This window comes from Lathyrus oleraceus, chromosome 3 (genome assembly GCF_024323335.1).
Source record: "Lathyrus oleraceus cultivar Zhongwan6 chromosome 3, CAAS_Psat_ZW6_1.0, whole genome shotgun sequence".
In the NCBI taxonomy this organism is placed as follows: domain Eukaryota; kingdom Viridiplantae; phylum Streptophyta; class Magnoliopsida; order Fabales; family Fabaceae; genus Lathyrus; species Lathyrus oleraceus.
Genome location: NC_066581.1, coordinates 177,146,153 through 177,159,124, shown reverse-complemented (window position 1 = coordinate 177,159,124; position 12,972 = coordinate 177,146,153).

Below are 12,972 nucleotides of genomic sequence, written 5' to 3'. Positions count from 1 at the left end.
TTCTTGATATTCTTGTACGTTGCCTCTACAGCACCGTTCATCTTTGGTCTGTAAGGAGAAGAATTGTGATGTTCAATCTTGAAATCTCTGCAAAGCTCTTTCATCATCTTGTTGTTGAGATTCGAACCATTGTCAGTGATGATTCTCTCAGGAACTCCATAACGACAGATGATTTCTTTCTTGATGAACCGGGCAACCACTTGTTTGGTAACACTAGCATAGGAAGCTGCTTCCACCCACTTGGTGAAGTAGTCAATCGCAACCAAGATGAAGCGATGTCCATTCGAAGCAGTAGGTTCAATCTTCCCAATCATGTCAATGCCCCACATGGCGAACGGCCAAGGCGAGTTCATGACATTCAACGGGCTTGGTGGTACATGCACCTTATCAGCATAAATTTGACACTTATGGCATTTCCGAGCGTATTTGAAACAATCGGATTCCATAGTCATCCAGTAATAACCGGCTCTCAACAATTTCTTCGACATTGCATGACCACCAGCATGGGTACCAAACGAACCCTCGTGCACCTCTTGCATCAACATGTCTGCTTCGTGTCTATCCACGCATCTGAGCAAGACCATGTCAAAGTTTCTTTTATACAGCACATCATCTTGATTCAGATAAAAGCTTCCAGCTAGCCTTCTCAGGGTTTTCTTATCATTCTTCGATGCCCCTTCAGGATACTCCTGAGTCTTGAGGAAGTTCTTGATATCATAGTACCATGGTTTCTCATCAATCGCAACAGACTCGGCTGCAAACACATACGCAGGCCTCTCGAGTCGATTCACTGCAACATGTGGCACATGATTCCACCAATGAACCTTAATCATAGAGGATAAAGTAGCCAAGGCATCAGCCATCTGATTCTCGTCCCGGGGGACGTGGTACAACTTCACTTTTTTGAAGAACGTCAGTATTCTTCGGGTGTAATCTCTATAAGGAATCAAATGCGGCTGGTTCGTATTCCAATCTCCATTGACCTGATTGATCACTAGAGCAGAATCTCCAAAAATGTCAAGAGTCTTGATCCTCAGATCAATGGCTTCTTCTATCCCCATGATACAAGCCTCATACTCAGCTTCATTGTTGGTGACATCAAACGTCAATCTGGCAGAAAAAGGCATATGAGCACCTTTAGGATTGATCAGCACTGCACCAACACCATTACCATTCACATTCACAGCCCTATCAAACATCAATGTCCACTTGTCATCAGGATCTGGTCCTTCCTCGACAAGAGGTTCTTCACAATCTTTCATCTTAAGATACATGATGTCTTCATCAGGGAATTCAAACATCATAGGCTGATAGTCATCAATCGGTTGTTCGGCGAGATAGTCTGACAAAACACTACCTTTGATAGCCTTCTGCGACGTGTACTGGATATCATACTCTGTCAAAATCATCTGCCAACGGGAAACACGTCCGGTGAGAGCCGGCTTCTCAAAGATGTATTTCACTGGATCCATCTTAGAAATCAACAAGGTAGTATGGTTCAACATATACTGCCTCAGTCAGCGAGCAGCCCAGGCCAAAGCACAACAAGTTTTCTCAAGCTGTGAATATTTGATTTCACAGTCGGTAAACTTTTTGCTAAGGTAGTATATGGCATGCTCTTTTCGACCAGACTCGTCATGCTGTCCCAATACACACCCCATCGAATTCTCGGTCACTGACAGGTACATTATCAATGGTCTCCCTGGAACTGGAGGGATCAGGATTGGAGGTTTCTGTAAATACTCTTTGATTTTGTCAAAAGCTTTCTGACAATCATCATTCCACCTGATTTCCTGATTCTTTCTCAGCAATTTGAATATTGGTTCACACGTGGCAGTTAGGTGAGATACAAACCTTGCAATGTAATTCAATCTCCCTAAAAACCCACGGACTTGCTTCTCTGTTTTCGGTTCAGGCATCTCTTGAATAGCTTTGACTTTCGCTGGATCAACCTCAATCCCTTTCTCACTGACAATGAAGCCTAACAGCTTCCCTGATCTCACACCAAACGTACACTTGTTTGGATTCAGCCTCAATTTGAACTTGACCAATCTGTCAAACAACTTCTGCAAATTAACCAGGTGCTCCTCTTCCGTCTGCGACTTCGCAATCATGTCATCCACGTACACTTCAATCTCTTTGTGCATCATGTCATGAAAGAGAGTCGTCATAGCCCTCTGATAGGTAGCACCGGCATTCTTCAGCCCAAATGGCATCACCTTATAGCAGAACGTGCCCCAAGGTGTAATGAATGTCGTCTTTTCCATGTCCTCTGGCGCCATCTTAATCTGATTATAGCCCGAGAAACCATCCATGAAAGAGAATACCGAGGATTGAGCCGTATTATCCACCAATACATCGATGTGAGGTAATGGGAAATCATCTTTCGGACTCGCCCTGTTCAAATCCCGATAATCGACACACATTCTGACTTTGCCATCCTTCTTCGGCACGAGAACGATGTTGGCTACCCACGGTGGGTAAGTTGTTACTGACAAGAAACCAGCATCGAACTGCTTCTGAACCTCTTCCTTGATTTTCACTGCCATATCAGGACTCGTTCTACGAAGCTTCTGTTTGACCGAAGGACAATCATCTCTGAGAGGTAGTCTATGAACCACAATATCAGTATTCAGCCCAGGCATATCTTGATAAGACCAGGCGAATATCTCCATATACTCTCTCAGCATCTCAATCAACCTGCTCTTGACCTCAGGTTTCAAAGCAGCCCCGATCTTGATATCCCTTCTGGCGTCCTCAGTACCAAGATTCACAATCTCCAACTCCTCCTGATGAGGTTGGATGACCCTTTCCTCCTGCTTCAACAATCTAGCCAATTCTTTCGGGAGTTCACTGTCTTCCTCACTCTCCTCTTCAGCTTGGTAGATGGGATTGTCGAAATCATACTGAGCCATAACAGAGTCACAAAAAACAAAAACATTGCCATTTTTTGAAAAATGAAAAACAAAAAATAGAAAGACAGGGATCACAAAATTGTTTGCAAAACTTCCTTTATTAATGATAATCATTGAAAACATGAGGCCCTACAATGAACCACTACGCCTTGGGCAGAACGTAGGGTTTTGTGCAGAATGAAAAAAACAAAAGAAAATTACTCTGTCTGAAGAGTAACTTGGACTATATCCTCCGCAGTCCAGTTGTTGATCACTTCCCCTGGTGCACTCGGGCGAACCCAGCAGTCGAGATCACAATCACTGTCAACATCTTCAACATCAGCTGCAAAGACGTCACCGTGATTCATCAGCCCAGCGCTGGTAAAGGTACTAGGACCTGTTGCACCCTGCTCTGCTCGGAGAGGCTCATAACCAATGCCAAATTTGTCTTCTTTGACAGGAAAGTCTACCATCTTGCCCCAGCCCTCAGCTCTACCGGAGTCAACCACCTCCTTGGCCTGCTTGTAAGAAGCAATCGAAGCACCTGGCTTCCTCTGATCAGCGTACGCCACCTTCTCAAGAGCCACGGTCTCAAACGCCTGGCACAAAGTTTGTGGATCTTGCCATCCACCTCGACATACTTGAACGAGGATAAATGACTCACCAGGATATCTTCTTCACCACATACGGTCACAATCTGACCGTTCCAGACGTACTTAAGTTTCTGGTGGAGAGTCGACGAGACTGCCCCTGCTGCATGTATCCATGGACGCCCTAACAAACAACTGTAGGCAGGTTGGATGTCCATGACATAGAAGATGATGTCAAACTCCTCAGGACCTATCTTCACAGGCAAAGTGACTTCCCCAAACACAGAACGTTTGGATCCGTCAAAAGCACGAACAATCAGGTCACTAGGCGTAAGCACAACCCCTTCAACATGTATCTTCTTCAATATTTGCTTCGGCAACACATTCAACGAAGACCCGGTGTCCACCAACACGTGTGACAAAACAGCCCCCTTGCACTCCATCGTGATGTGCAAGGCCTTGTTATGGTTTCAACCCTCAGGTGTCAAATCAAGATCAATGAACCCCACGCCGTGCCTGGTGCTCACATTGGCAATAACGCCTTCCAGTTGGTTGACGGAGATCTCTTGAGGTACATATGCCAAATTCAACATCTTCAGCAAGGCGTTACGATGTGCCTCAGAGCACAACAGCAAAGAAAGAATAGAGATCTTGGATGGAGTCTGGTTGAGTTGATCCACAATCTTGTAATCACTCTTCTTAATTATGCGCATAAACTCCTCCACGTCCTTTTCAAACGAGCCACCAGGCACATTCGTTTGAGCAGGCGCTTCGTCAACCACGGCCTGTTTGCCCTTAGCTCTAGCAGATGCCTCAGCATTGGCATCCCTCAACGGTTGAGGCGCAAACAGCCGACCACTGCGAGTAAAACCTCCTGGTCCACCAACATTGTCCACAACGGGACTCACAACCGCAGGAGTTTTACTGACAGGCACACCAATAGTCACGGGCGCTTGATTTGAGGGCTTAACCCTATTTTCAGCCCTTCTGTTGCTTCGGTAAGCATTGTCGTACTTCCAAGGCACAACTTTACTGTCCACAGCCCTTCTTACCGGAGCAACGATCGTCGTTGAATTATTGGCAGAAACTGGTGCAGAGATGGTAACTGGATTACCACTTGTTGTAGGCGCACGTCCTTCAGACGGTTTGAAGAATATCGTGACAGTAGACACTGCCCCACGATCTCTGTTATCAGCCCGGCCAAACTGCACACAGCCCTCATCAATTAGACTTTGAAGACCAGCCCTCAACAGTTCACAACCATTCTCAGCCTCTACACAGCCCAAACAGTCTTCACCACAGCCCGGATGAACATCACCATTCAGCAAACGGTCTTTAACCACCAGCAGTGAAGTCTGAATCTCGTCAACCCTGACAACCAGATCTTCAGCTTCACTCTCAACACAATTTACCCGGTGAGCACCATGCGCAGGCATGGGATTATTCACAACATTAGGCACTGGAGCAAAGTTGATCGTCTTGGCATCGATCAAATCCTGGACTTTGTGCTGGAAAGCCCGACACTTCTCAATATTATGCCCGGGTGCCCCAGAATGGAAATCACACCGGACATTGGCATCATATCCCGGAGGCAAAACTGTTGGTGGAGCCATTGTCCTCAACTCAACAAAACCTAGTCTGAGCAACTCAGGCAGTAACTCAGCGTAGGTCATGGGCAATGGGTCAAACCGTCTATCAGGAAGCCTCTGCCTCGGCTGATAAGGACGTTGCTGCTGTTGTTGTTGTTGTCTCGGTTGTTGCGGAGGTTGACGTTGTTGAGGTGCAGGAATGGTCACTGCAGCAACCTGTCTGTATTGATTTTGATTTCTGTTCGGACCTCGGCGGTGCTGAACAGCATTGGTTTCACCTTCTCTACGGCGAGGTGCCCCAGAGAAAGGTTTCTTTGATGAAGAGGAACCAACATCACTGATCTTTCTGGCCTTGATCAAACTCTCCGTCCTTTCACCACAGATCACCACATCGGAAAAGCTTCCAAATGGGCAACTCCCCATTCGGTCCATAAACACTCCCTGAAGTGTGCCGATGAACATATCAGTCAACTCCCTCTCCAGCATAGGGGGTTGAACTCTCGCAGGAAGTTCCCGCCACCTCTGGGCGTACTCTTTAAAGCTTTCATTGGATTTTTGACACAGACTCTGCAGCTGAGTCCGGCTAGGCGCCATATCCATATTGTGCTTATATTGCCTTAGGAAGGCCTCCCCCAAGTCTCTCCAGCATCGGATAGAATCTCTCTTCAATTCCATATACCAATCCAAAGAAGCCCCAGATAGACTATCTTGGAAAAAGTACATCCACATCTTCTCGTCGTCTGTATACGCAGAGATCTTCCGATAATATGCCTGCACATGAGTGCGAGGGCAAGAAGTACCGTTGTACTTGTCAAAGGTGGGCGCTTCGAATTTATGAGGGATTCTCAGACCTTCAACCAACCCCATATTAGTGACATCGAACCCAAGGGAGTTTTGGCATTCCATCGCACGAATTTTCTCAGCCAGGGCATCAACCTTACGATCCCTATCTTCCATTCTGACTACCTCATCATCCTCACTCAGCATTGTGAACATGTCCTCTTGTCTGTCGACAATAGGAGCTGGATGACGCACCGGAGCCCGGGTAGCTCTGACATTGACCTCTGCAGCAAGAGGCTGTCCATCTACTCTTATACCCCTGAGTTCATCTCCCACAGCATAACCATGGACGGGAGCGGCAGCAACATTCACATTCTCATGAGCAGGTGCAACAACAGGTGAACCACGGTTAGACGCCTGAATAACCGTCTCTTGTCTCTGCACTAAAGCACGGAGCTCCTCCAGACCCTGAGCAACCCCTTGCATCATCGTCATGAACTGGGCCATGTTCGCCCTCATCTCAGCCAATTCATTCTGAACCTGATCCATGCTTCGTCGCTGATTAAGTCTGGTAGAATACCGGTGCGGTCTTGGATCAGCTATCCTGTCTGACACAGGAAACAGAGTGAGAAGTCGGGCACAGGAACACCTGTTATACAAATGTTATGAGTATGATGCTAATGCATATGATGCACATGGTAATGATCATTCCTCAGGCATTCAAAGAGTCTGATTCATCCTCGAAAGATGGCAACCTGCAACAACACAAAAGCAACAGGGAGATACAGAAACAGCATACAACAGAACAATGAGTACAGAGTGAAACAACAATCTCATCTATAAATGAGCAATCTGGATTATACAACAAAGATCCAAATATCCAACAAAGTACAACAAATGAATCCCACCCAACATGCCTGGGGGTGATTCTCAACATAAACATCAGGAAGTACAAGCTAAGACAAGTGACTTCCAGGAATGAGCGTCTTCAAGTAGTGACACTGGTCTATCAACAGTTCACACTCTGAACATTATGGCAAGGGAATGATCTTCTCCTTCAACTGTCTTCTAAGCTCGACAACTTCTGCCCCCAGCTGGGTCTCTGATGTATGTCTCTGGTCGACTTCCTTCTTCAACTGGATATCTTTGTCTCTGAGTTGTTTCTCCAAGTCTCTGATCTTCTTCAGATAACTGGCCTCAGATCTCTGCAATCTCAAACACTCTCTGTGCTCTGCATCTAGCAAGGTCTCCATCTCTGAATAAGATCTCTTCTTGCTTCTCACTCCACCAACATCTGCACTCTGGGCACCTCTGAGTTGATGAGTCAGGTTCAACCTATCAGCTTTGACTTGATACAACTCCATCTGGGCATCCTGCTCCTTCCCCTTCAGGCGACGATTCCCCATCAGAGCTTGCTTGTACTGCTCAGCAGGCACAGTCTCAGCAAGAATCAAGGGTGGTTGCACTTGCAACGGACTCATCCTATCATAGGGTAGCAGCAAAGTTTCCACTCTCTTCTTCACCCAATCAATGTAATCGGGCATGGCAATGGCAAACTTCTTCCCTAAGGCAGATCCATTTCTGACACCAATGGACTTCCAAGCTCTTCCAATCTGCTCCAATCTAACAGGGTCAGTACGCTTCTCAAAATACACACTCTCAGCTATCTCAGCTTCAAGTGGTCTTCCACTCATCACAAACCCTAACTGGCGAAGAGAAAGAACTGGGTTGTAATTGATACAACCCCTAGTCCCCACAAGTGGCACGTTCCGGAATTCTCCACAACTCATAATAACATCTCGCACATCCATCCGATATGACTGCCATCTAATGTCATATGAGGTAAGAGACATCACTCTCTGAGTCCATCTATAAGTGCTCTGAGCATCCACAAACGACCCACTGACTGGCAGGAGAGACATGAACCATCTGAGCAAAAGTGGAAGACAACACCTGATAGCACCACCCTTACCATGCCTACTGTGGATAACATAATAAGTGTCGGCTAGCAGAGTAGGAACTGGATTCCCTCCAATGAAGATGCAAACTGCTGCATAGTCAACAAAGTTGGGCATACTCGGAAACAGAACGATCCCATAGATCATAACAGCAAGCTGGGCTTGAAAAGCTTCCCCTTCTCTGCTTCTCCTCTAGCAACTCTCAGCAGAAACTTCAAAGGTAGACCCACAGTATCCCCACTGGTCTTCCAACTATCACTGATCTCTCTGATACTCAGATGAAGAGCTCTAGCAATAACCCTGAAGTCAACTTCCTTTGGGACGTCCAAGAAAGGAATCTGATGCCGGATCAGGACGCACAACAGAATGGAGTACTCCTCGAGAGTAGGCGCCAACTGATAGTCCTGAAAAGTGAAACATCTAAGCTCCGGGTCATAAAACTGAAGAAGAGTCTGCAACGGCACTGGATCGACTACCATCTTCAACAGAGTCAACAGATCCCCATACTGATCGACGAACCTCTTCTGATGATCACTGGTCACAAGACTGCTCAACTCAATCAGAGACGTCAGAGGCTCTCGGTGAAAGCTGTAGGAACAGGTCTTCCGCTTTGTCGCACCCCAAAATTTGACTTTGGCTTTGTTGACCACATCTTGATTAATCTCGTTGTCTCGTATTCATCTCAATTTCTTAAACTTCGCGTGACAACTGGTTTGATTAGGTTTTGTGTGTTTTCGTTGCTTACCGTGTTGTATTTCGTTGTTTTAGCAAAACCTGGCCGATATCGTTGCCTCGTATTTATCTCGCTTATCTCTTTTGTGCGTGGCATCGCTTCGATTAGGTTTTGTGCGTTTTTTTAATTGTTTGTTTGTCGGTATTTTGACTGTATTTCGAATATATTAGAGTTTTCGTATTGTCCGATTATTTGTGATTGTGTTTGTCAGCGATTTCGTGATGTCGTGTTGATTTTATTATTGCCTAGGGTTGTTTATTTAATTACGTGTTGTGCCGTGTGATTTAATCGAGTCTGTTTGAGTCGTGTTGTTGATTTTACTGGTTTACCGATTTACTGGTTTATTGGTTTTATCAATTTGTCTGTTTTGCTGTGCAAATTGTCATCGTTTTTATCGCGTTCGTGTCGCTCGATTTTATCGTATTTTAATCGTGTGCCGTTTAATATTATTTGTGCTTAATATTAATTGTGTTTAGTTGTTAATTAGTTTATTTATTAGGATTAATATTATATTAGTTTATTATTATTATTATATAATATATAAATTATATTATTAATTTATGTTAGATATTTTTTTAGGTTTCCTATTGTTTAAGTAATCTAAATATATATTATTAATTTATGTTAGATATTTTTTTAGGTTTCCTATTGTTTAAGTAATCTAAATATATATTATTAATTTATGTTAGATATTTTTTAGGTTTCCTATTGTTTAAGTAATCTAAATATATATATATATAGATGTTGTTAGTAAGAAAAGAAAAAAGGTGGATCAGTAAGGAAAAAACGGGTGGTGAGAGAAACAGAGAATTGAAAAGAAATATTTTTCCAAAAGCATTACCGTATTTCACTTGTTCTTCATTTTCGGTAACCCAAAATCGTCCCGATTATTCACCGAAACACAAAACCGATTTCATATCTTTGAAGTTCGTTGAGTCCAGGTCACAAATATCCAAGGTTCATTTCATTCCGGCGTCGTTTCACCGATCAAAAGCGACGTTGAAGTCAGGTACTCACGAAGGCAGCCAGCACTGCGTCGGTGACGGTTTCTAGCTTTCGGTCGATCATTTGGACGATCAGAAGTTCATCCTCTTCACACAAGTTTCAGCTCGATTAACTCCACTAACTATTCGTAATACTAACTATTCATAGCTAACTGTGTTGTAATAATTTACTTTCTCGCATTTTTTATTTTCTGTATTGTGTGTTTAATCGTATTGTTCACGTTTTATGTTAAAAAATCCAAAAAAAGAGAAACCCGATGCGATTCCAACGGTCGCCGTTTAAGAAACCCTTTTTCACACACTCATAAGCTTACTCTTGGGCTTTCCTGTAATGAGCCCATTTATTTATTTCTTTAGGGTTTAGGCTCGTTCAAATCTAAAATCAACAAAACAGACTTTCCCCTTTTCTTTTGGGAGAACTACGTGGATTCTGATTTCTCCATTGCGCCTTGGAGATACGTAGGCATGAAGTCTACGACTTTATCGAGTCCAAAAGCAATAAAATCAAGTTCTTTTCTCATCTCCCCAATCAAACGATCAAAGCGAAAAAAGCAAAGCATTCACATAAACATAAGCAAAAAGGTTCCTGTGGAGTACCACAGATGTAGAGGGTGCTAATACCTTCCCTTTGCATAACCAACCCCCGAATCCGTAACTCTAAAGGGATTTATCGTTATTTTTCCCTTACTCTTTTTGGATAAAATAAAAGACGGTGGCGACTCTTGCATTTAAAATATTTTTCAAATGGGTTAAGTTCAATCAATACTTAATCTCGTGAAAAATCCCGCCGCGACAGAATGGCGACTCTGCTGGGGATAACATGATTAAACTTATTTGAGGGTTTAGCCTATCTTTGCTTGTTTATATGTTTGCTTTGTGAATATTTGCTAAATTGTATTGTTTGTAATGTTTGTTATTTTGGGTTTTGGGGGATACTTGTGATAAATCCTATACCCGGATTTGGGGCACATTTGAGATAGGATGGATGATAATTCAGGTTGACTTGATAGGAGACAATCCTTACCGAGTTGACTTGAGCCTTTGTCCGCTTGGTGGAGGCCTCTTTGAGGGTGATAGTGCTAAACAAGTCATTTGTGAGGCATTGTTGCTTTCGACGGGCCCGTGAAGCCAAGGACCTTAGTTTACCTTTACCCCATCTTGGCCTTACTTAGGATGTGATGCGGTGACCACTTCGGACCAAAAGTCTGGTTTGGTTGATACGCGATATCACACTCAAGCGAGATTCTTTTGAGAATAATATTGGAAAGCGAGCAGTTGCTTAACCCGGTATTATCCGAAGAAGGATCCATAACCTTGGGAACTTTTAGAACCCGTTTGGCAGGTGAACCTTAGAACTTATCTTGGGGCTTTGTCCTAAACTCCATGCTGGTGATGAACTTTGAGCCTTGTATTGTTTGACCATGTTTGTGTTTGTTGCATTCATGCATGACATGCATTCATTCCCATCATTTCAACCTTTTTCCAAGGAACTTAAAGTGAGGATTGCAAATATTGCAGGAAACATGGATTTTGGACAGAGAAGTGTGAAAAAGTACAATCTCATCAATCCAAAGATAGATGAACTAAAGAAACTGGTTTCTTCGATCGCATATCCTATTGGTTTCAGAGACAGATATGGGGCACTTATATCTTTATTGACACTTAGGATGGAAGAAGGGTTATTGCAGACATTAGTACAGTTCTATGATCCAGTCTATCACTGTTTCACATTCCCAGACTATCAACTCATGCCTACATTGGAAGAGTATGCCCAATTGCTTCACATCCCAGTTGCTGATACAGTACCTTTCTCTGGTTCAGAAAAGTTACCCGAGCACAGTTCTCTTGCAAAAGTGTTGTACATGAAGAAGTCAGAATTCAAGAATAACTTCACCACCAAAGGAGGACTTCCAGGTTTCACTGCCAAGTTCTTAATGGGGAAGGTTTCTTATTTTGCCAGTCAAGGTTGTGATATTATTGTGGAGCATCTGTTCGCCTTGTTGATCTACGGTTTGTTACTATTTCCTAATATTGAAGGTTTTGTGGATTCATATGCTATACACATCTTCCTAAGTGGTAATCCTGTTCCAACTTTGCTCGGAGACACCTATCATTCCATCCATTACCGTACTTTGAAAGGAGGAGGAACCATAGTCTGCTGTATACCGTTACTCTACAAATGGTTTGTCTCTCATCTTCCTAAGTCAGCTACTTTTTGGGATCGCAAGTCAGGACTTCAGTGGTCACAGAGGATTATGTCTCTTACCCAGTCGGATATTGCATGGTATAGTAGAGTTTTAGACGATGTGAAGATCATTGATAGTTGCGGGGAGTTCCCCAATGTGCCCCTCATGGGCACAAAGGGAATCATTTCTTATAATCTAGTACTTGCTAGGAGACAACTCGGTTACCCTATGAAGGACAAGCCTCCTAACATTCTTTTAGAAGGTATTTTCTTGAGGGATAACGAGGAGGACCCTACCATGAAAGAGAGAGTAGTAAGAGCTTGGCATCGTGTTTGTCGCAAAGGGAGACTTGAATTGGGTAAGAAAGATTGTACCTCCTATGAGCCGTACCTCCAGTGGATCAGAGCCAGAGCTATACATTTGAAAATGCCATACCCACATCATGATCCTATCAAAACCGCTCCGTTGAAGACCCCCTACCTTCCGCTAGATGACAAAGAAGAACTCCAAGCCACCTTGGAGAGGGTCGAGAAAGAGAGAGACGCTTGGAAGGATAAGGCCCAGGTGCTCGAAATGGAAAATGAAGAACTTCAGAGACAGTTAAAGGAGCAGAGTGGAGAAGATCGTGCAGGTAAACGTCCAAGGGTGCAAGAGGATTTATTTTCCTCAGGCACAACAGATTACTCCCAGATTCCACCATCCTCAGGTGCATGGAAAGGTCTTGTAGACAGTTTGGTGAAGGAGAAAGCTTTTATGCAGAAGGCCTATGAAGAAAGAATTGAGAGACTTGAAGGACAACTCCTACTTGTTTATGCTCGTCCTGATGACACATGTCCTTAAATGGTTTTCTTGGTTGTATTTTGGGTTGATAACTTTGTATATTTTGATAAAAATGCTTAAAATGGAAAATTTTGTTTTGTTATTAAAAATGTTTGCAATTCTATCTTTCCCTTCACTTAGAGTTCCTTGGAAAATCATTCATTTTGCATATCCATGCATCACGTGCATACAGGTTGTCTGTCTTGGTCCAGTCTTCTAACAGTTGCTTCCCGCCAGCAGATCCATTTCAAGCTGACGCATAATTACACACAAGAGCCAACTACAAAAGAAGAATGGAGATAACAGATAACGAGAACCGAGAATTGAAAGCTCAGGTTGACCGCCTTTCTGCTATGGTCGAGACATTGATAGCAAACCAAGCAGCCCAAGCTGCTCAACTTCAAACAGCACAAGCTCAG